Source organism: Dasypus novemcinctus, chromosome 22, assembly GCF_030445035.2.
Source record: "Dasypus novemcinctus isolate mDasNov1 chromosome 22, mDasNov1.1.hap2, whole genome shotgun sequence".
NCBI lineage: Eukaryota > Metazoa > Chordata > Mammalia > Cingulata > Dasypodidae > Dasypus > Dasypus novemcinctus.
The window spans coordinates 1,747,118-1,770,458 of record NC_080694.1 but is presented as its reverse complement, the minus strand read 5'-3'; the positions used below and the strand labels follow the sequence as shown (position 1 = coordinate 1,770,458).

At 43.2% G+C, this 23,341-nt stretch overlaps 1 non-coding gene across 1 annotated transcript; it reads right to left on the bottom strand.

The window, feature by feature from the left end:
- Positions 1-856: 856 nt before the first annotated feature.
- LOC111759354 (U2 spliceosomal RNA) lies at positions 857-1,047 on the bottom strand. Its single transcript, XR_002793365.2, has one exon. It is a non-coding gene; the product is annotated as a U2 spliceosomal RNA (small nuclear RNA).
- Positions 1,048-23,341: the final 22,294 nt, after the last annotated feature.

Below are 23,341 nucleotides of genomic sequence, written 5' to 3'. Positions count from 1 at the left end.
GTGTGAGGGGAGCTGCTGTCCAACAGCCTGACCTGAGCCGTGGACCTCCTTGGGGGACTGGCGAAGAGGGTCTCTCTTCCCAGGCCCTTTGGGTGCTCTGTGCTGAAGAAGTCATAAAGCAGTCAGTGCTGGAAAAAAAACAAGAGTCAGTGTTAAACCAGGCAATGCTGGGCAGTTACTTGGGTGCAGATTTAGCTTAATGAGTTAGTTTCAAAGCCGATGCACTCACAGCCATCCAGGCTGACTGAGCCAAACCATTTCAAAGATCACTGAGCAAAGACTGCTGAGGACTGGACAGTGAGAGGGAAAGGCTGACCACAACAGTCCAAATCTGTGAATACTGAGAGGTTTCTTTTCTCAGGTCAAATAGCTCTCCCAACAGAACTTAACAAACACCAATCACAGTGAGTTCTCATCAAGAGAGCATTTTCTCTAGAGAAGTGCCTATATTCTATTTTTTTCCCATGCTCCTTCATGGGCCATTACATTAATTTTGAGTATTCCTTTTTACATTTTATCAAAATTATTTTCATGCTTTAAATCTAAATCATGAAAACACTTCATGGAGCACCTACCTTAAAGGATGGCATCTATTCTTTTGAGAATTAGCTTCTAAATATTTTAATGACATTCAGATTTTTGAAGATTGAAATTTATCAATTAACTATTAGCAATTCCTTAATTTATCTTGTTAGGCTCTTGCTCTTAATTGCTCTTATTAGGATTTTTCTTTCTGGTAATAATTAACTTGCAAAACTTTGGCAGTCTTTATAAAATTTAAATATTTTCAGCAATTCTCCTCAGTCTTTCCAGGATTGTGCCATTATCTGTTTCGTAAATTTTTTTCACCCCCCGAAGGGGGTGCACCGTTCCTGGAGGTACTGCAATACCGGGTCGATGCGTGGAGTGGACGGAGCAAGCCCCTATTCCATCTCCCAGCTCCAAAAATCCATTTAATATATTGTCCTCGGATAGAGGATGTATCAGATATTAAACTGATAAGAACAGATACTACACTTGATCTTAGCCAAAAGGCCAAGAAGCGATATGTTTCGTAAAATTTTATCACTATTTAAAGTAATACATCCCTGATCAATTTTTATATGGACTTTTCTATTGCATCGAATACTGAATCTTCCTATTTCTCATACTGGGGACAAGAATTTTCACATCCAGGACTTAGAACTTCTTGACCTGAAGACAATATAGTAATAAAATGAAATCAGCAGTTTGCCAAGCTTAGTTCAAAGCCCTCTCTAAGCATCAACTTGGTTTATCCTTCAAAACCTGCATGAGGTTAACGGGGGAGGGTTGCTGTGGGTGAGAGGGGAAGGTCCGTGGTGCGAGCCGATCCCATCGCGGTCGCAGCCCCCATGGTCGGGGCACTGGGAGAGGCCAGGGGCCTAGCTGGAGCCCGGGACCCACGGAGCCCGCAGCCAGGCGGTGGGACCAGGCTCGTGCGTGCGGGCTCCAGGGCCCCGCCCACTGCACCTGGGGCTGGGTGCGGGGGAGCCCGAAGCGGGCCCAGCTGAGCTGAGCCGAGGCGAGCGCAGCCGACAGGGTCCTGCCGAATCCAGCTGAGTCGAGCCCAGTCCAGCTGAGCCCAGCGGAGTGGAGACCAGCAGGGCCGAGACCAATTGGGCAGAGCCCAGCCCAGTAGAGCCTACCCCAGCCCAACCGAGCAGAGCCGAGGCCAGCCCAGCCCGAGGAGCCAGGCCCACCCAAGCCGAGCACAGCCGAACCCAGACTCGCCAAGCCGGGGCCATCCGAGCCTAGCCGAACCCGTCTGAGCTGAACCCTACTGAGCCCAGCCCAGCCCAGCCCCAGCCCAAGCCCAACCGATCCAGCCGAGGCGAGCCTGGTGGAATCTAGCACAGGCGAGTTCAGCCCACTGAGCGCAGCAGAGCCCAGCCCCGCTGATCAGAGACCAGCTCAGTCGAGCCAGATGAACCCAATCGAGCCCAGCACAACCCAGCCCAGCCGAGTCCAAAGGAGCCGTGGCCAGCCGAACCCTGCCCAGTGCAGCCTAACTGAGTCCGGCAGAGTCCAGCCAAGCATGAGCCCACCAGCCGAGCCCAGCCAAGCCCAGCCCCGCTGAGCCAAGACCAGGTCAATCGAGCCAGATGAGCCCAACGGAGCCGAGCACACACGAGCCTGGCTGAGTCCAAACGAGCCGTGGCCAGCCCAGCCCAGCCCAACCGAGCCAAGTCCAGCCGAGCCGAGCCCAGCCGAGCCAGGTCCAGCTCAGTGGATCCCAGCCCAGCCGAGCAGAACCCTGCCGAGTGCAGCCGAGCTGAGTTCTGCCTAATCCAGCCCAGCCGAGTCCAGTGGAAACGAGCCCAGCGGAGAAGATACCAATAGGCCCAAGACCAATAGGGCAGAGCCCATCAGAGCCCAGCCCAGCCCAGCCCGAAGAGCCTGGCCCACCCAAGCCGAGCCGAGCCGAGCCGAGCCAAGCTGAGGCCAGCCGAGCTGAGCAGAACCCAACTGAGCTGAGCCGAGCGGAGCAGACTTCCCAAGCCGAGCCCAGCCGAGCCGAGGCCCCCGGGGCGCGCACGCCATGCTCGGACTTCCTGCCAAAGAAAGGGACCCTGGAAAATTCACAACTAAGGGAAAATTATGAACTATACTCAAGCTACAGACTTTAGAGGAATAAAAGGTCAGTAAAAGAATACCATGAACAATAGTACAACAAACTAGATAACTTAGGTAGAACAGACAACTTCCTACAAGCATACAAAGTACCAAAACGGACTGAAGAATAAATAGAAAATAAGATCAGAGCTCTAACAAGAGATGGAACAATCATCAAAAATTTCCCCACCCAGAAGAGTCGAGGATCAGATGGCTTCCTTGGTCAATTTTACTAAAAATATACAGAATAACTAACACTAATAGTTTTCAAACTCTTCCAAATATAAAAAGAGGTGAGAAATTTCCTAGCTTGTTGCATGAGGCGTCATCATTCTGATATTGAAGATTCCACAGGACCCTACAGGCCAGTCGGTACTTGAATTCCTCTGCAAACTCCTGAACCTGCTGGCTCAGCAACCCCCACAGCTTGTCTGCAGGGTCATGAGCAGGAGGAGCAGGAGTCACCCAGGAACTCAGCAGGGTCCATGCAGGAAGATCAAGCACTGAACAGCACCTTGGGCTCCTCAGCTCGGCCCACCAGCGGCTGGGGGTGCAGGAGCAGAGCTGGCCAAGTCGGGGGTCGCAGGCCTGCCAGGGCTGGGGAGCTCGGCCCTGCCACCCCAGGACGCTCTGCCGTCCCCCTGGGCCATGAGGAAGGACGTGCAGAGGAGGCCAGGGGGCACAGGCGCAGTAGAGCAAGATGCGGGAGCCACGGGTGGGCTGTGAGAGAGGGGCTTCCTGCAGGGACCCGGGTTACTGGAGACCGTGGTGCCCGTGAAAGAGACGTCGAGGAGTGAGCTGAGCCCCAAAGTGAACCTCCCGGGGAGCGGTGCAGACAGCTGCAGGTGAGCGCCACCTGCAGCCTCTATGCACACCTTGCCGCGCTCCAGCTGGCGCCAGCAGCAGCGAAAGGGCGAGCCTTTCCCAGCCTGGCTGGGGCAGCCGCGGGGGGACTAAGTGGACCCACCTTGCCAGGAAAGCCACAAAGAAAACTGATGAACCCAGATGAGAAGATGAAGATGATCCAGCTGTCACAGAGCAACTCTGAAATATGGAGTGGATCCTGCCGCTGTTGTAGGAACAACCCAGAACTTGGTCAATTCTCTAAGAAATCTCTAAATTTCTTTCCATGAACTCTGCAAAATCAACTGAATGCTATATATTTGGCACACTGAACTTGGTCTCCTAATTTTAACTGTATAAAAACATTTGTGCACACTTGTTGGCTCAATAACTAAAATAATGAGATTATTTTACAGTTTTCCTTTGAAAAGAAAACAAAACTTAAATGGACTTCATTTAAATGTTTTGGACTTTAAACTAGAGGTCACTTTGTGGCCATATGAATAAACTTTTTTAGCTGTGGAACTTTTTGTAGGTTTATTTGTTTTCACGTGGACATCTTATTTCATTTTTTGAGAAAAACTATACTGTTTCTGTGTATTTGGGAAACAAGAAGGCCGAAACATGGTAGTATAATGCGAACCTACACATTTCAAAATCTTGAATTCTTACAGAACAGATCTTAGGATTCCTTCTCTGTGAAACAATGAAATTCAGCAAGAGGAAACATGAATAAGTTGGGGTTGCACAATTTAAACAAAGTTTGGTAGTGGTTATGGGGAAAAGAACAGCAGTAATCTATCCTGTAATTTTATTCAAATCAGTGTTATTGTAGCCCTATTGAATTAGTATCATAAACATCTTACTTCTGCATAAGATCTATTTAAATACAGTTGATTTCCAGGGATATTTTACTGCAAAATATAGTGTTTTAGAAAACTGACAGCTGCCTTTCAAGCAATATTGGAAATGTGTCTTTATGTACAGTAAAACATGAATTCCATACAATTTGGCACCAAAATATTTTTCAGATAGATAAGTGTGTGTTTAGAAGTTAGAAATTTTAAACACTGTTCTTAGGTTCCATTTGGATTTTTCTTGGATACACAATAGTAAAAGTTAAAAACTCAGAAACATGAGTAGGGCATTATGATTTTGCATGTGCTTGTACCAGTTAGTTTTATCTTTGTGGTGGAATTTTTTTTAGCTGAAACTTACCTCATGTATAAGTTGGTTAATTAAAGTAGTAGGTAATTGAAATTTCAATAGAATCAAGTGAAATATAAAATTTTAAACTTATTCATTTGAGTTTCACACAGCATAATACACTAAAAAAGGGAAGTTATTTTTAAGTACCATCTGCAATAAAAAAGGAAAAAGCTGAAGATATATATTTAGACTGGCATAGAACTTAGATTTTAATTAGCTCTTTTCTGATTTTTTACTTATACATGTTTTGCAGACATTTTCACTTACTTTGCAGTTGAGACCAGAAACAGTTGAAGATCTGATCCTGCAGAGGAAGTGGGAAACTTACTCCCAGATCACAAATGCTTGCCTCTGAGTAAATGTGTTTCCTTGAGATGAACCATAGAGGGGCCATGTTTTACTCAACCTTTCCACTACAGTATAACAGCAGATTTACTTTGTTTTTAAACCATTTCCCTTTTGTTTATAACTTAGAAATTGTGAGAAGCTGTATTTAATTTTTTAAATGTGGGAAGATAAATCAGATTTAACAAGAATATGTTAGTTCTCTAGGAAGAAAAGTGCAGCCCAAAATAGCAAAAGTGGGACCAGGTAAACATGTAGTCTTTATTTTTAAAAACACATACTTGGTCTTTTGTCTGCATCTCTTTCATGCCACTACAGTAAATGTGTCCTTGATGTAAATGCAAAATTTTGTCTTCATTAAATTGTAGACATACTACTGAAGACTTTACAATATAATTCAGTAATAAAAAAGTAACTAACCACTAAACAAACCTCATGCTAGTTCCCTGAGGGATACGAGTTTCAATATGTCAGATTGAGCCAAGTTGCCTGCCCAAGGACTGCCTCATGAGTTCTAGAGAATGTGATGGAAGGTTTTGCTCATGTGAACTTGCTGTCATGCTGGTGCCCCATGTGCAGTCTTTCTTCCTTATAGAATCACCCAGATTCTTCATGTAATGAAAATGGGTGGAAAGAGCATACTGACAGTGAGTGATTCTCTCTGTAAGCACATAGTATTCATTTTATCTTCTTTCCCACCCTCTCTCTCCCTTCCACCTTCCCTCACTACCCCAGCTGTCCTCCTTTGCAAAGACATTTAAGCCAGGGAGCCTCCCAGATGACTTTTCCATCCAGATGCCAGTCTTCTGACACCCACAGTGGGCACATTAAAGGTTTCATACCTTGGCAAGAGTAGAGAGTTCATATTCCTCTTCTGGAGCTTCAGAAAGCCTGCAAGATTAGTAGCCAAGCTCTTACAAGTGCCAGAGCTGCTTGCTGGATTCCTAACAGCTCAACATTCAGGAAGTGCACAAACTTTGAAGGAAGTAGAGTTTCCCCAAATCACAGCTACACCACCCTTGGGCAAATGCAGTTTCTGTTTTCAGCTTCTTAAATCTGAATTTCCAAAGGTTTCTTGCCTCTATAAATGTATACACATTCCAGGTAAACACTATCACAGATAGCTCTCAAGAGGGTAAAAAGACTGTGAATGTTGACATGACCTGGTAAATCTTTTTTTTTTTTTTATTGACTTTGTAATAATATTACATTAAAAATATATATGTGAGGTCCCATTCAACCCCACCCCCCCACCCCCCCTCTCCCCCCCCCCCCCAACAACACTCGTTCCCATCATCATGACACATCCATTGGATTTGGTAAGTACATCTTTGGGCACCTCTGCACCTCATAGACAATGGTTCACATCATGGTCCATACTCTCCTCCATTCCATCCAGTGGGCCCTGTGAGGATTTACAATGTCCGGTGATTACCTCTGAAGCACCATCCAGGGCAGCTCCATGTCCCAAAGACGCCTCCACCTCTCATCTCTTCCTGCCTTTCCCCATACCCATCGTCCACCATGTCCACTTTTCCCAATCCAATGCCACCTCTTCTATGTGGACATTGGATTGGTTGTGTCCATTGCACATCTATGTCAAGAGGAGGCTCAGATTCCACATGGATGCTGGATGCAATCCTCTCATTTTCAGTTGTAATCACTCTAGGCTCCATGGTGTGGTGGTTGTCCTTCTTCAACTCCATCTTAGCTGAGTGTGGTAAGTCCAATAGATCAGATTGTAGGTGCTGGAGTCTATTGAGGCTCAGGACCTGGCTATCACATTGTCAGTCCAGAGATTCAAATCCCCTAAATATATCTTAAACCCCAACATTAACTGCACCTCCAGCACATTAGCATGAAAGTCTTATGAAGGGAGATCCCATCTGGGTCCAGATTCATCACACATAAACACCATTTCCAAAGAGGGGCCATCTGCCCTGGTAGTTAACCCCATCGGCCATGACCATAACTCCCATGGGTCTCTTTAGCCCTCAAAGGAACCAATATCTGGGGGTTGTATCTGCTTTATCTGTCTCTCTGACTCTTCTCAGTTGTGCATGAGGGCAATCCTTCTGCCAGCCTCCAGACTCTTTTTTAGAAACTCGTAGCCATATAGACTCATTTCTCCTTTCCATTTCCCCCTTACTTTAGGTCAAACAGCATTTTAAAGTCATGGTATTTTATGTAGACATGGATATTCTGCTGATCCGCATTGAACCTTCCGTATAAGGTCATTTTCCAGTTGCATCATCAGTTGGTAGTTGATAGTGGTCCCTCGTTGCCAGGGAGGCTCATCCCCGGGTGTCATGTCCCACGCTGGGGGGAAGGCATTGCATTTACATGCTGAGTTTGGCTTCGAGACTGGCCACATTTGAGTAACATGAAGGCTGACAGGAGGAAATTCCCAGGCACAATGTTGCTCTAGGCCTTGTTCTTATTTTAGGTTTATCAGCTCGCAAGCATAGTCATTAGCATCAGGGGCTCACTGTTGAACCCTCACTCCCTCCCGGTCCCCGCCACTGTACCTGGGAGACTGTCGCTGCTCCCCTAGGGACCACGACAGAGCACCACTGGCCAGTAACCCAGTACCCCCCCTACTGTGGTTTTTAATTGTTGCCACTATGAGTATATCCAAACATTACCATGCACCCTGGACATATGTTCTGTACAGCTCCCTGTCAGTCATATATCACTGTCATTGGTATCCCATACCAGTATCCCTCCATTGCCATTGTTGAAACACTCTGTGATCCAGAACTCCCTGAAATTTGAAGCCCAATATAATGTCATGGTCCCTTACTAGGGAATGGCATATAGCGATGGGTTTAAAGGATAGATAAAGAACTTGGATAAAGTTAGATAAAGAACTTAGATAAAGAATGTTGACTTGAAAAAATTCCACATCCTATCTTTTTCTTTTTCTTCCCCCCCCCCCCCAATTATTCAGCTTTTCTTCACAGGAATTCTAGACCACAGCAATGTATATATATAATATACAGCACTCCCACACATCCACCAGAAAACCTTTTCCTTTCCACAGTGATACTCTTACGCCCTATTCATATCATATTTACTTAAAGTGATGTACAGAGTCTGAGACATTAGCTTTCTAACAAGGTGACATCTGCGCTTACATTATGGTGCATACTTTAGGATACACAGTTCTTTACATTTTTAGTTATCCTATGTTTTACATTATGGTTTACATTATCAGTCTGTCATCTCCTATATGTTATGGTGTAATATTACATGTTTTATAACCATCCTTGTGTACTCTCAAGAAACTCCTCTCTTACCCCCTATTTACTTTGGTTCCACACATTTAACATCCATTTTCCCTTCCACCTTGGTGCCCACAGTGACAGCCAACCTCCGTTTCCTGAGGAGCCACTTCCAGAGATAGATGGAATAGTGTTCAGGGCCTAACTTGCTCAACTGCCCCAATGCCCTGGGAGCCACCCTTTCTCTCGAGGGATACCGTTCCCTCTATTTGATGGCATTAGTCCTCCCCAGGATGTGGGTCCACCCCCACTCTTACTACTTGGGTTTCTACCCCATGGTGTCACCCACTCTGGCAGAATGAGCATTTAGACACTCCCCAGGAGCCCGTCCGGCATCAGACCCGCCCCTCCGAGCATTCTAAACAGGTAACCCTCTTTATTATATTTTGATATGATTTTCTCAGCATTTTACTCTCCACCAACACCTGACACTCTCCTGTGTTCGTATGCTACCCCTCCCTCCCCCCACTTTTGGGCAACGTTACCCATCCGTCCCTCCCCAGCCACCCTCAAACCCGCAAAGCCCCAACCAAAGGCAACCCCTTGCCCCCCTTTTATCTCTTCTTTGTGTTCATACTTACCACCATCTCGTCTTAAATTCCACCCCTGTAGACATCGGCTCATATCCTTCCTCCACCCTCCGATTTCCTGTAAGCCTATCGTTCAGTCTCTTGCTATCTAGGGCAGCTTGTTTATTTCATATCATTGAGGTCATGTAGTATTTGTCCTTCAATGTCTGGGTTGCTTCACTCAACATAAGGTTCTCAAGATTCATCCATGTTATCACATGTGTTTGTAGTGTGTTTGTTCTTACAGCCGAGTAGTATTCCATTGTGTGTATATACCACATTTTATTGATCCACTCATCTGTTGATGGGCATTTGGGTTGATTCCAACTTTTGGCAATAGTGAACAATGCTGCTATGAACATTGGTGTACATATATCGGTTTGTGTCCTTGTTTTCAGTTCTGCTGGGTATATAACCAGCAGTGGTATTATTGGGTCATATGGCAAATCTATGGCTAGTTTTTTGAGAAACCGCCATACTGTCCTCCAGAATGGTTGGATCCTTCTGCATTCCCACCAGCAGTGGATGAGTGTTCCCCTTCCTTCACATCCTCTCCAGCACTTGTATTCTTCTGTTTTTTTCATAGCTGCCAATATTATGGGTGTAAGATGGTATCTCATTGTGGTTTTGATTTGCATTTCCCTGATAGCTAGAGATTTGGAACATTTTTTCATGTGCTTTCTTGCCATTTGTATTTCTTCTTCGGAGAAGTGTCTGTTTAAGTCTTTTTCCCATTTTTTAAATGGGTTGTTTATCTTTTTATTTTCAAGATATAGGAGTTCTTTATATATGCAAGTTATAAGTTTCTTATCAGATATATGATTGCCAAATATTTTCTCCCACTGTGTGGGCTCCCTTTTTACTTTCTTGACAAACTCCTTTGAGGTGCAGAAGGCTTTAATTTTGAGGAAGTCCCATTTATCTATTAGCTCTTTTGCTGCTCGTGCTTTTGGTGAGATATTCATAAATCCATTTCCTATTACAAGGTCCTGTAGATGTTTCGCTACACTGCTTTCTAAACTTTTTATGGTCTTGGCTCTTATATTTAGGTCTTTGATCCATCTTGAGTTGATCTTTGTATAAGGTGTGAGATGGTAATCCTCTTTCATTCTTCTACATATGGCTATCCAGTTCTCCAGACACCATTTGTTGAATAGGCCACTCTCTCCCAGTTGAGAGGGTTTGGTGGCTTTATCGAATATTATGTGGTTGTATATGTGAGGTTCTATATCAGAGCTTTCAATTCGATTCCATTGGTCTATGTGTCTCTCCTTATGCCAATACCATGCTGTTTTCACCACCGTAGCTTTATAGTATGTTTTGAAGTCAGGTAGTGTGATTCCTCCAATTTCGTTTTTCTTTTTCAGTATGTCTTTGGCTATTCGGGGTCTCTTTCCTTTCCAAATAAATTTCATAGTTAGTTTTTCTAGTTCCTTAAAGAAGGCTGCATTGATTTTTATTGGGATTGCATTGAATGTGTAGATCAGTTTTGGTAGGATAGACATCTTAATAATGTTCAGTCTTCCTATCCATGAACAAGGAATAGTCTTCCATTTATTTAGGTCTTCTTTGATTTCCTTGAACAATCTTGTATAGTTCTCGGTGTATAAGTTCTTTACCTCTTTAGTTAAATTTATTCCTAAGTATTTGATTTTTTTATTTACTATTGTGAATGGTATTTGTTTCTGGATTTCCTCCTGATCTTGCTCATTATTGGTGTACAGAAATGCTACTGATTTTTGCGCATTGATCTTATAACCTGCGACTTTACTAAACTCATTTATGAGTTCTAGAATCTTCGTTGTAGATCTCTCAGGGTTTTCTATGTATAGGATCATGTCGTCTGCAAATAATGAAATTTTGACTTCTTCCTTTCCAATTTGAATGCCTTTTATTTCTGGCTCTTGCCTCAGTGCTCGAGCAAGTACTTCTAAGACAATGTTAAATAGGAGCGGAGACAGTGGGCATCCTTGTCTTGTTCCTGAGTTTAGAGGGAAGGAGTCTAGGATTTCTCCATTGTAAACAATATTGGCTTTAGGTTTTTCATATATACTCTTTATCATGTTCAAAAAATTCCCTTGTATTCCAATCTTTTGGAGTGTTTTTATCAAGAAAGGGTGCTGTATTGTGTCAAATGCTTTTTCTGCATCAATAGATATAATCATGTGATTTTTTTCCTTCAATCTGTTTATATGGTGTATTACGTTGATTGATTTTCTTATGTTGAACCATCCTTGCATACCTGGGATGAATCCCACTTGGTCGTGGTGTATAATACGTTTAATGTGTTGTTGAATACGATTAGCAAGTATTTTGTTAAGTATTTTTGCATCTAGGTTCATTAGAGAAATTGGTCTGTAATTTTCCTTTCTTGTGATGTCTTTGTTTGGCTTTGGTACTAGGGTAATGTTGGCATCATAGAAGGAGTTGGGTAATGTTCTTTCTGTTTTGATGTTTTGGAATAGTTTCAGCAGGATTGGTGTCAGTTCTTTCCGGAATGTTTTGTAGAATTCACCTGTGAAGCCATCTGGCCCTGGGCTCTTCTTAGTTGGGAGATTTTTAATAACTGATTCTATCTCTCTGCTTGTGATTGGTTTGTTAAGATCATCAATTTCTTCTTTTGTCAATATGGGCTGCTTATGTGTTTCTAGGAATTTGTCCATTTCCTCTAGATTGTCATTTTTGTTGGAATATAGTTTTTCAAAATATCCTCTTATGATAGTCTTTATTTCTGTGCGGTCAGTGGTGATATCGCCTTTCTCATTTCTTATTTTGTGTATTTGCATCTTCTCTCTTTTTTTCTTTGTTAGTGTTGCTAAAGGTTTGTCAATTTTGTTAATCTTCTCAAAAAACCAGCTCTTGGTCTTGTTTATCTGTTCAAGTGCTTTCTTATTTTCTATTTCATTTAGTTCTGCTCTTATCTTTGTTATTTCCTTCCTTCTTCTTCCTGTTGGGTTACTTTGTTGTTGTTTTTCTAATTCCTTCAAATGTGCAGTTAGTTTTCAATTTTTGCTCTTTCTTCTTTTTTGATATATGAATTTATGGCTATAAACTTCCCTCTCAGTACTGCTTTTGCTGCATCCATAAATTTTGGTATGTTGTGTTATCATTATCATTTGTTTCAAGGTAGTCATTGATTTCTTTTGAGATTTCCTCTTTGACCCACTGTTTTTCTAAGAGTGTGCTGTTTAATTTCCAAATTGTGGTGTGAAATCTGGGCTTCTGTCCCTTGCAAATCTCCAGCTTGACTCCACTGTGGTCAGAGATAATGTTTTGTATGATTTCAATCTTTCTGAATTCATTCAGCCTTTCTTTGTGGCCTAGCATATGATCTATCTTGGAGAATGATCCATGTGCGCTTGAGAAAAATGTATATCCTGCTGTGTTTGGGTGTAGCGATCTATATATGTCTATCAGATCCAGCTCCTCTAATTTACTATTCAGATGTTTTGTTTCTTTGGTGATTCTCTTTTGAGATGTTCTGTCCAGAGTTGATAGTGGTGTATTAAAATCCCCCACTATAATTGTAGATGTATCTATTCTTTCACTTAGTTTCTCCAGCGTTTGCCTGACGTATTTAGAGGCACCCTTGTTAGGGGCATAGATATTTATGATTGTTCGATCTTCTTGACAGATTTTCCCTTTCACTAAAATGTAGTATCCTTCTTTGTCTCTCACAATTGTTTCACATTTAAAGTCTATTTTGTCTGATATTAATATAGCTACTCCTGCCTTTTTTTGGTTATTGTTAGCTTGTATGATTGTTTTCCAGCCATTCACTTTCAATCTCCATGCGTCTCTGGGTCTAAGATGTGTCTCTTGTAGACAGCATATGGATGGGTCATATTTCCTTATCCAGTGTCCCAGTCTGAATCTTTTGATAGGTGAGTTTAATCCGTTGACATTCAGTGTTATTACTATCAAGGAATTATTTGTGTTAGCCATATTTTGATTGGATTTGTGTTTGTCATATTTAGTTTGTATATTTTTTTTGTCTTTTTTGTTGTTGTTGTTGGTCTTATACTCTCCTCCAACTTTGCCTTTCCTGTTTTTTCCTTTCTTCCTGCAGAACTCCCTTTAGAATTTCTTGAAGGGGAGGTTTCTTGTTGGTATACTCTTTCAGTTTCTGTTTGTCTGCGAATATTTTGAACTCTCCATCATGTTTGAATGCTAGTTTAGCTGGATAGAGTATTCTTGGTTGGAAATTTTTTTCCTTTAGTACCTTGACTATATCATACCACTGTCTTCTTGCCTCCATGGTTTCAGAAGAGAAATCAGCACTTAATCTAATTGAGCTTCCCTTGTATGTGATGGTTTTCTTTTCTCTTGCTGCTTTTAGGATTTTCTCTTTGTCTTGAGCATTGGATAATTTGACAAGTATATGTCTTGGGGTGGGCCTGTTGGGGTTTATGACTTGTGGAGTGCGCTGTGCTTCTTGGATATGTACATCTGTCTCTTTCAGTAGATTTGGGAAGTTTTCAGCCATTATTTCCTGCAACACTCCTTCTGACCCCTTTCCCTTCTCTTCACCTTCTGGAATGCCTATAATACGTATGTTTGAGCATTTTGCATTGTCATTCAGGTCCCTAAATCCTAATTGGTCTTTTTCTATCTTCTTATTGACCCCTTCTACTATCTGTTTGATTTCTGATGTACTGTCTTCCACATCACTAATTCTCTGCTCTGTCTCTTCTAGTCTGCTGATATTTGCTGCAAGTGTATTTTTGATTTCTTGAACTGTGGTGTTCATTCCCATCATATCTGTTATGTTTTTGCGTATGTCTGCAATTTCCCCTCCAGGTGATGTCTTCATGTTGCTAACCTCTTTCATTACTGCATCAAATTTGTCGGTGATAAATGTTCTGAGATCTTTCATTGCTTGTGCCAAGTTTTGCTCCCCTTCGTGATTATTGGTTTGTTGATTGGATTCAGCCATGTTTTCCTGATTATTGGTTTGGTTTGTAGATTTTTGTTGCTTTCTGGTCATCTCTTTATTTTGATGAATTTAATCAGTTCCTTAGCTTCTTTGTCTGCTCTTGGAGGTTAATTAGTTGTTACTTTTGCATAGGTGTTATATCTTCTCTTTGTCACTTTTTTCTTCTTATTCTTGTTACTTGTTGTTGGTTAAGTTCACTTTAGAGGAAAGTATTAGTGTTGGGGAAAGGCAATTGTGTAAGCAAGGGAAAAGTGTAAGGTAGTATTGGTGATGTATTTTAACAAAGCAAGAATATGAGATCTGGGAGGATGGAGGTTAGATTTATGTAGATTGTATAGAGTTATAGCTGTAGGTAGAGTACCTTTTATGAAGTAGATGACTGAATATGGGGGGAATATGGTATGAACTACAACGCTATTGTTTTCATGAGAGAGGGAAAAAGAAAAGAAAGGTAATAGTTTCAAGAGTGGATACCAGACAGAAAACAGAACAAAGGTATTAGAAATTAAGAGTTAGACACTTTGTGGATCACAGAACGGGAGGTGGGGGGTGGAATATAGGAGAGACAGTAGATGATAGTGGATATCAAGATGCAGGGGAAGGGGGATAGTGTAGGTAGCCTAAATCAGTTCAAACAGAAATGAGGCAGTGGAGGATGGGAAAACCTAGCAAATGTGAGGTGTTCCCTGTAGCACCTATTGTATACTTGAATTAAAATAAAATAAGTGGAAGATGAGGGACAAGAGGGAAAGAGAAAACCGAAAAAAAAAACTAATTATAATAAAGAAAAAAAGAAAGACAAGAAGAAAGGAAGAAAGAAAAAGCGGATGGGCAAATGGTGGGGGACGGATAGGGGGAAGAGAGATACAGGTATACACGTGTCACAATTGCAACACTATCTAAAACAACAACTTCCCCCCGCTTTGCCCTAAAACCCCCCGTCTGTCTGCCCAAATGGGTCTGCAAGCACCTCCCTTCCCACAAACCCCCAATAGGCCGCCCAGGGCCCACGAACTCCCCAGTACTGCAGATGCGAAAAAAAAAAAAAAAAAAAAACAGAAACCCCTCCGCAGGCCCGGCTCCGCCCGCCGCTGCCCGTCGTACGCCCCCCCCCCGCCCGGCCCGGCTACGCCCGGCTCCGCTCGCTACAGCGGCCCGGCCTGGCTCCGGCGTCCGCCTCTCGCCGCCGCGGCCTGCACCGGCCCCGCCCGGCTCCGTACGCCCCCGCGGCCCGGCCCGGCTATGCCCGGCTCCGCTTGCTACAGCGGCCCGGCCCGGCTCCGGCGTCCACCCGTCGCCGCCGCGTCCTGGACCGGCCCCTCCCGGCTCCGTAAGCCGCCGCAGCCCGTTCCGGCTACGCCCGGCTCCACTCGCTACAGCGGCCCGGCCCGGCTCCGGCGTCCGCCTGTCGCCGCCACGGCCCAGCCCGGCTACGCCCGGCTACGCTCGCTACAGCGGCCCAGGCCCGGCTCCGGCGTCCGCCGCCCGCTGCCGCGGCCTGAACCGGCCCCGCCCGGCCCCCGCTCGCCTCTGGCGCAGCCCGGCCCGGCTCCGGCGTCCGCCGCTGCGGCCCGGCCTGGCTCAGTCCCACCGAGCGGGGCTAGATGCCTCATCTCCACCTACCCAAGGAGGGAATCCTCTACAGGTAGCTGGGATCTCCGTGTATATTTCACAGACGGATCCTCTCTGTTACCTTCCCTCCAAATCGATGTCCAGACACCTCTGGACCAGCAAAAATCCCGAAACAATCCGGTCCCAAAGAGTCTCCAATGCCGCCCAGCCGATTCCCTGCAGAAGACCCTAACAGGGATGTTCACTCAGCCGCCATCTTGCCCCCTCAACCTGGTAAATCTTAAGCTCTGTTAACTTGTCAAGTTAACTGCCAGGTGGCTTTCACTGTGTTTAAAAATATACTGCATTCCAAACAAAACAAAACAAAACTATAAAGCTATTGTGATTACAACAGTGTGGTCATGGTGAAACAATAGACAGGCAGATAATTGGAATTGAATAGAAAGAAGAAAGGTGTATCCTCCACATATATATAGTGAACAGTCAACTAATCTATGACAAAAGAACAAAGGCAATTCAAAGAGGTAAGGACAGAGTTTCCAAGAAATGGTGCTTGAAAAACTGGACAACCAAATGCAAAAAGAATATGGACATATACTACATAAATTTCTCTAAAACAAACTCAAGATGCATCATTAATCAAAGAATGTAAAAATATGCAATTTTTAAAAGAATAATTATAGGTGGCATTGGATTTAGCACTGACTTTTTATGCAGAATCCTAAAAGCATTATATATTGAAAGAAAAAAATGTTAGGTTGGACTTCATTAAAAAATTTTTTAAAATTTTTTTAATTGATTTTGTAAAAATATTACATTACAAAAAAATATATGAGGACTCCTTCAACCCCACCACCCCCACCTCACCTCTCCCCCCCCCCCCCAGCAACACTCATTCCCATCATCATGACACATCCATTACATTTGGGAAGTACGTCTCTGGGCACCTCTGCACCTCATGGTCAATGGTCCACATCATGGCCCATACTCTCCCCCATTCCATCCAGTGGGCCCTGTGAGGATTTCTGATGTCTGGTGATTGTCCCTGAAGCACCATCCAGGGCAGCTCCAAGTCCCTAAGACACCTCCACATATCGTCTCTTCCTGCCATTCCCCATACCCATTAGCCACCATGTCCACTTTTCCCACTCCAATGCCACCTTTTCTCTGTGGACATTGGATTGGTTGTGTCCATTGCACCTCTATGTCAAGAGGAGGCTCAGATTCCTCATGGATACTGGATGCAATCCTCTCGCTTTCAGTTGTAGGCACTCTAGGCTCCGTGGTGTGGTGGTTGTCCTTCTTCAACTCCATCTTAGCTGAGTGAGGTGAGTCCAATAAATCAGATTGTAGGTGCTGGAGTCTGTTGAGGCTCAGGGCCTGGCTATCACATTGTCAGTCCAGAGATTCAGATCCCCTAAATATATCTTAAGCCCCGACACCAACTACAACTCCAGCACAGTAGCATGAAAGTCTTAAGAAGAGAGATCCCATCTGAGTCCAGATTCATCACGCATAAACACCAGCTCCAAAGAAGGGCCATCTGACATGGCAGTTAATCCCATCTGCCATGACCATAGCACCCATGGGCCTCTTTAGCCCTCAAAGGAACCAATATCTGGGGGTTGTATCTACTTTATCTGTCTCTTAGACTCTGCTCAGTTGTGCATAAGGGCAATCCTTCTGACAGCCTCCAGACTCTTTTTTAGAGACTTGTAGCCATATAAACTCATTTCTCCTTTCCATTTCCCCCTTAGATTAATTTAAAACCTGTATTTTGCAAAAGACACTATTAAGAAAATGAAAAGATAAACTACAGAGTGGGAGGAAACATATGCAATCCAAATGTCTGAAAAAAGTATTTATATCCAAAATATACAAGAAACACTTAAAACTCAACAATAAAGAAACAACCCAATTAAAATGGACAAAAGATCTGCACAAACATCTCACCAAAAAAGATATACAGATGGCATAGAAGCATATGAAAGGATTTGCATCATCTTTAGGATGTGGGTATTTAGGGAAATACAAAATTTTAAAAGTTAGATACCACTACACAACTATTTGAATGGTTAGAAACCCAAAAGCTGACAAGTGCAAATGCTGGTGAGGGTGTGGAGCAACAGTAATTCTCATTCATTGCTTGTGATAAAGCAAAACAGAGCAGTCATTTTCAAAGAGAGTCTGCCAGTTTTGTAAAAAGCTAACATAGGTTTGCCACACAATCCAGCACTAATATGGCTAGCTATTGATACAAATTACTTGAAAATGTACATTCACACAAAAACCTGCACAAATTGTTTATAGCAGCGTATTCATAATTGCCAAAAATTAGACATAATCAATGTGCCATTCAATAGGTACATGGATAAATAATGCGTGATACATCCATAGAATGAGTATTTTCCTGTGTTCAAAACAAATTAGCAACATTATTCAACAAGAAATGAATACTGTGGGGAAGTGGATGTGGCTCAAGTGATTGGGCTTCTACCTACCATATGGGAGGGCCTGGGTTCCATCCCTGGGGCCTCCAGGTCAAAGAAAAAAAGCATGCCTGTGTGGCGAGCCAGTGTCCATGTGGTGAGCCAAGTAACCACGCACTGAGCTGAGTGCCCGTGTGGAGAATCAAGTCCCCAGGCAGCAAACCAATTCCTATGCAAGGAAGACATGAAGCAAGATGATGACACAACAAAAGAGAAACAAGGGGAGAGACAAAGCAAGACACAACAAAAACGAGGAACTGAGGTCATGCAAGTGACAGGGAACCTCTCTCCACAGCAGAGGTCCCCAGGATGGGAATCCTAGAGGAGAAAAAAGAGAAGAGAAGACAAAAAGAAATAGATACAGATGATCACACAGCAAAGGGACACAGCAAACAGGCAGGGTTGGGGGAGGGGGAAGGAAAATTTAAAAAAAGAATACTGTGACCATGCCATTTGCTGCAGATAAATCATTTGACACAATCCAATACCTTTTCATAATGAAATACAAAGAAACAAGGCAGCAAAATGAGGACTACATAACTAGCATCATTCTCGATGGTGAAAGACTGAGTTTTGCCAATAACATCAAGGCCCAATCCATGATGCTGCTTTTGCCACCACTATTCCTCACTGTCCAGAATGTCCTAGCCAGAGCATTAGGCAAGAAAAAGGAGGTAAAGGCATCCAAATTGGAAAGAAAGAACAAAACTATCTCTGTTTAGAAAGGACAGATTTATATATAAAAATCCCGCTAGCACTCACAAAATACTGTTACAGCTAATAATGCCAGAAAGTTGCACAAAAGTCTGTTGTATTTCTATAACATAGAAGCAAACAATCTGAAAAGAAAGTTATAACACAATTTCTTTTACAACAGTATCAGAAAGAATAAAATACTTATGAAGATATTTAACCAAGGAGGTGCAAGATTTGTTACCTGAAAACTACAAACCATTAATGAGACACATTCAATGAGGGGGACCTGGGAAGTCATTTTAGAAATTGACATGAATGAAAACTTATGGATGAAGCTTTTGATTCACTACAGACAGAGCAAGAGTTGTCCCATGGCCAGCGGAGCTTCCCAGGACAGTCCTGCAGAATGAAGCACTTGTCCACATGGGACAGGGCAACCAGGTCTCAGGGCCCACAGGGAGGCCTCCTCCACTGGGTCTGAGGTTCAGTCAGGTCAAAATGATGGCTCAGTTGTCCTAAATGGTATTGCAGGGACAGATGCTGGACATTATATATCCTGCCATAACCCACTGAGTGGACTGGGGGAGAGTGTAAACTACAATGTAAACCATGATCCATGTGGTGCAGCAGTGCTCCAAACTGTATTCACCAATTGCAATGAGTCACAATGATGAAAGAGGTTGTCGAGGTGGGAGGAGTGGGGTGAGGGGGGATGGGGGTATAGGGGAACCTCATATTTTTTGAACATAACTTTTTTATGATCTAAGTATCTTCAAAAAAACAATTTAAAAAATTGATGGGGTCAGGGAGTGGGGAGTGGGGTATATGGGAAACTCATGTTTTTTAATGTAATGTTTTGTGTGGTCTCTTAACTTTAAAATAAGATAATTTTTAAAAAATGATCCTCAGGCACCTCTCCTGGCAGCTAGGGTGCAGGAGAGAAACTGCTTGAGCTCACTGTTCAGCTGTGCACATGCGCCCCTGTCAGGCTACCAACAGAATCACAGAAATTAAATTTTTATATTACTCACTGCTATAAATTTGGAAGAAGGAAATGGAGCTAACCATCCAGTGCCTTGATGAGACTGCTTGGAGATAACAAGAAGCAAAGTACAACGTAAGTATACAAAAATCAATTGATTTCTCCTTCCCTGCAGTGAACAATGAAATAAAAAACAAATGCATTTGTAGTTGTAAAAACACATAATAAATTCCTTTGCTCAAACCTAAGAAAATAAGTATGTATTTTTCTCTCGTAACCTATGAAAAGCTTGCAAGTAGTAAAAAGTTAAATAAATGGAGAAATATTCCTGTTTCATGGTGGGTAGAGTCAATATTTTTAAGATCTTATACAAAACCATAGAAAGATATTTTGTATATATTTATGAACATTTCCTACTCCTAGAAGAGCATGCAAAATGCTTAAGAAGGACAAAACTGAGCAGCCCATACTGCCTGGTTCCAATTCTTATTATAAATCTACAATAATTGATAGAGTTTGACTTTGGTACACAGAAAAATGGGGAAAAAATAGAGTTCATATGTAGACCCATTAAAATATGTTCAAGTGAACATAATCCTTTCAAAATATGGAAATGGAACAACTGGATGACCATATTGAAAATAAACAAAGACAAACTTTACAGCTCATAAACAAATTCACCTAAAATAGTTTATATGTGAATGTCTAAGAAGCCAAAGGATAAAAAAAAAAAAAAAGTGAGGTTCCAACAGAAGAATTACCTTGTGCTTGCTGATGAGTTTTTGTTTTTTTTTGTTTTTGTGTTTTTTTTCCAAATTCTACTCAATTTATTCATTTTTTAAAGATATTACATTAAAAAATATGAGGTCCCCATTCACCCCCACCGCCCGCACCCCCCCCACTCCCCCCACAGTCTCCCCCATCATCATTGCGTCTGGTGAGTACATCTCTGGGCATCGCTGCACCCCATGTCCCGTGTTCCACACCATAGCCCACACTTTCCCACGTTCCATCCAGTAGGCCATGGGAGGACATACAACATCCGGCAATTGTCCCTGGGGCACCACCCAGGACAACACCAAGTCCCAAGAATGCCTCCACATCTCTTCTCTTCCTCCCCTTCCTCGCACCCAGCAGCCACCATGGCCACTTTTTCCACACCAATGCCACATTTTCTCGATTATTAACCACAATAGTTCATGAATAGAATATCATTAAGTCCACTCTGATCCTTACTGTATTCCTCCTTCCCGTGGACCTTGGAATGGTTGTGTCCACTCCACATCTGTAACAACAGTGGGCTTAGATTCCACATGGATGCTGGATGCAATCCTCCTGCTTTCAGTTGTAGGCACTCTTGGCTCCATGGTGTGGTGGTTGACCTTCTTCAACACCATGTTAGCTGAGTGTGGTAAGCCCAATAAACCAGAATGTAGGAGCTGAAGCCTGTTGAGGCTCAAGGCCTGGTTATCACAGGGTCTATCCACAGATTCAGGTCCCCTGGGTATATATTAAACCCCAGTACCAACTACAGTTCTGGTAAAAGTTACAGGAGAGGTTTGTGAACAAAGATTACATCTGAGTCCAGCTCCATCACACAGAAACACAAACTCCAAAGTAGGGCCAACTGACATGGCACTGAACTCCATCCGCCATGACCATAGTACCTGTGGGTCTCTGTAGCCCTCAGACGAACCAATACCAGGGTTGTATCCACTTTATCTTTCTAGAAAATGTGGCATTGGTGTGGAGAAAGTGGCCATGGTGGCTGCTGGGGGTAGGGAATGGAAGGAAGAGATGAGATGTGGAGGCATTTTTGGGACTTGGAGTTGTCCTGGGTGATGCTGCAGGGACAGTTACCAGCCATTGTATGTTCCCCCAATGCCCACTGAGTGGAACATGGTAGAGTGTGGACTGTGATATGGACAATTGACCATGAGGTGCAGTGGTGCTCTGAGATGTATTCACCAAATGCAATGAATGTTTCATGATGATGGAGGAGATTGCTGTTATGGGGGGAGGAGTGGGGTGAGGGGGGTGGGGGTTATGTGGGGACCTCATATTTTTTAATGTAATATTAAAAAAATTAATAAAGACAAAAAAAGTAGTTACTCTCAAATCTCAGCATCACAAAATGAGTTAGGCACTGGTCCAGCTGCTAGAGAGGTAAATAGTTGAAAAAACAGAAATATTCTTGCCATATTGTCTCTTACATTATGGCAAGATAAAGAAATACAAAGACACCATGGCAACTAGTTTGAGTTTCTTCAAGTTTCCAGACTTAGAACAATTTCAGAACTCTGGCTGGGGCTTTCTTAGTTGAGAAATGTGGGTCCATAGTTCAACATCCTGTACTTTAGTTATAGTACCAGAAGTTAGATGAACTTGGTAGGGGTTCTTTTTATTAATGAGGGTCTGTCACCTTGATGGAGCACCATAACTTGCCAAAATGTTTCCATCATTCCAAATAGGAATGCTGTAGATTTTAAGCCTTGCTTCTCATTCTGTATACACACTGCAGGAATGAATACTCTACATTCTGATGCTATGAGATTATTTATTCTATATATTTTTAAAAAGTGATACTATAATACTTGTCCTTTGTGTCTGGTTTATCTCACTCAATAGGATGTCTTCCAAGTTCATCCATATTGTCATGTGTATCATGAATTTATTCCTTTGTACAGCTGAATAATATTCCATTGTATGTCTATACTGTTATACATTTTATTTCTCCATTCATCTATTGAGGGAAACTTGTGTTGCTTCCATCATTTGGCAATTGTGAATAGTGCTGCTATGAACTTTGGTGTCCAAATATCTTTTTGAGATGCTGCTTTCAATTCTTTGGGCTATATACCTAGTAGTCCAGTTGCTGGATCATATGATAATTCTATACTTTGCTTTCAGAGGAGCCATCAATCTGTCGTCCATGGTGGCTACACCATTTTGCATTGCTACCAACAGTGAATGAGGGTTCCTTTTCTTCCATGTCCCTCCAACACTTGTACTTTCTGTGTGGTTTAATAAAATAAGAGGTGGCCAATTCAGCTGTAGGAAGGATGCTCCCTGGAGGCTCCCTTCTGACAGCAGCCTGAGGAAGCAAGTGCTGAGAGGGCAGGGCCACATTGGGAAGGAGACTCCATCACCAGTCACCTCAGGAGAGACCCCCATCCAGGAAGACTTGGATTAGAGGGGGACCAATATCTCCACAGAAAATCCATGAAATTTTCAGGCACTGCCAATCCCAACAGATTTCTCCCAAGATCCTCTGACTGTCATGCAGGTCAATTTGGTGAGATACTGCAGAAGTCCAGTGCCCCTGCTTGCCTTGAGGAAAGGGGACCCCATGGGGGGGGGTTCCTGAGATGCCTGCAGCAGGATCCTGCTTCCCAAGGGCAGAAAGAAACAATTAGGAAAATGAGCCCACCAGGCTGCTTGCCATAGGCCCAGGTGGGGCTCAGAGAGGCCAGAGCACAGGGGCTGGTCTCCTTTGCCTGACATCAGCCACATCCCTTTCATTAATGCACAGGACAATTAGCACTTTCTATTTATACAAAGAGCAAAGCTAGAGAGCCCTGTTGTATAGAGCTTGCTGGTCTCCCCCACGACAGTCCAAAGACAGTCTTCCCTGGTGACATAAGGACAGCTTTCCTGAAGACCCCAATACAGCCTCCTCTGGCTCTCCTTTCAGAGCTAAGCTCCTTAGAAACAGTCCCATGCAGTCCCTCTCCAGACCTATTCATCTCTATTTCAGCCCTCTGTGTTTTTGAACTTGCTGA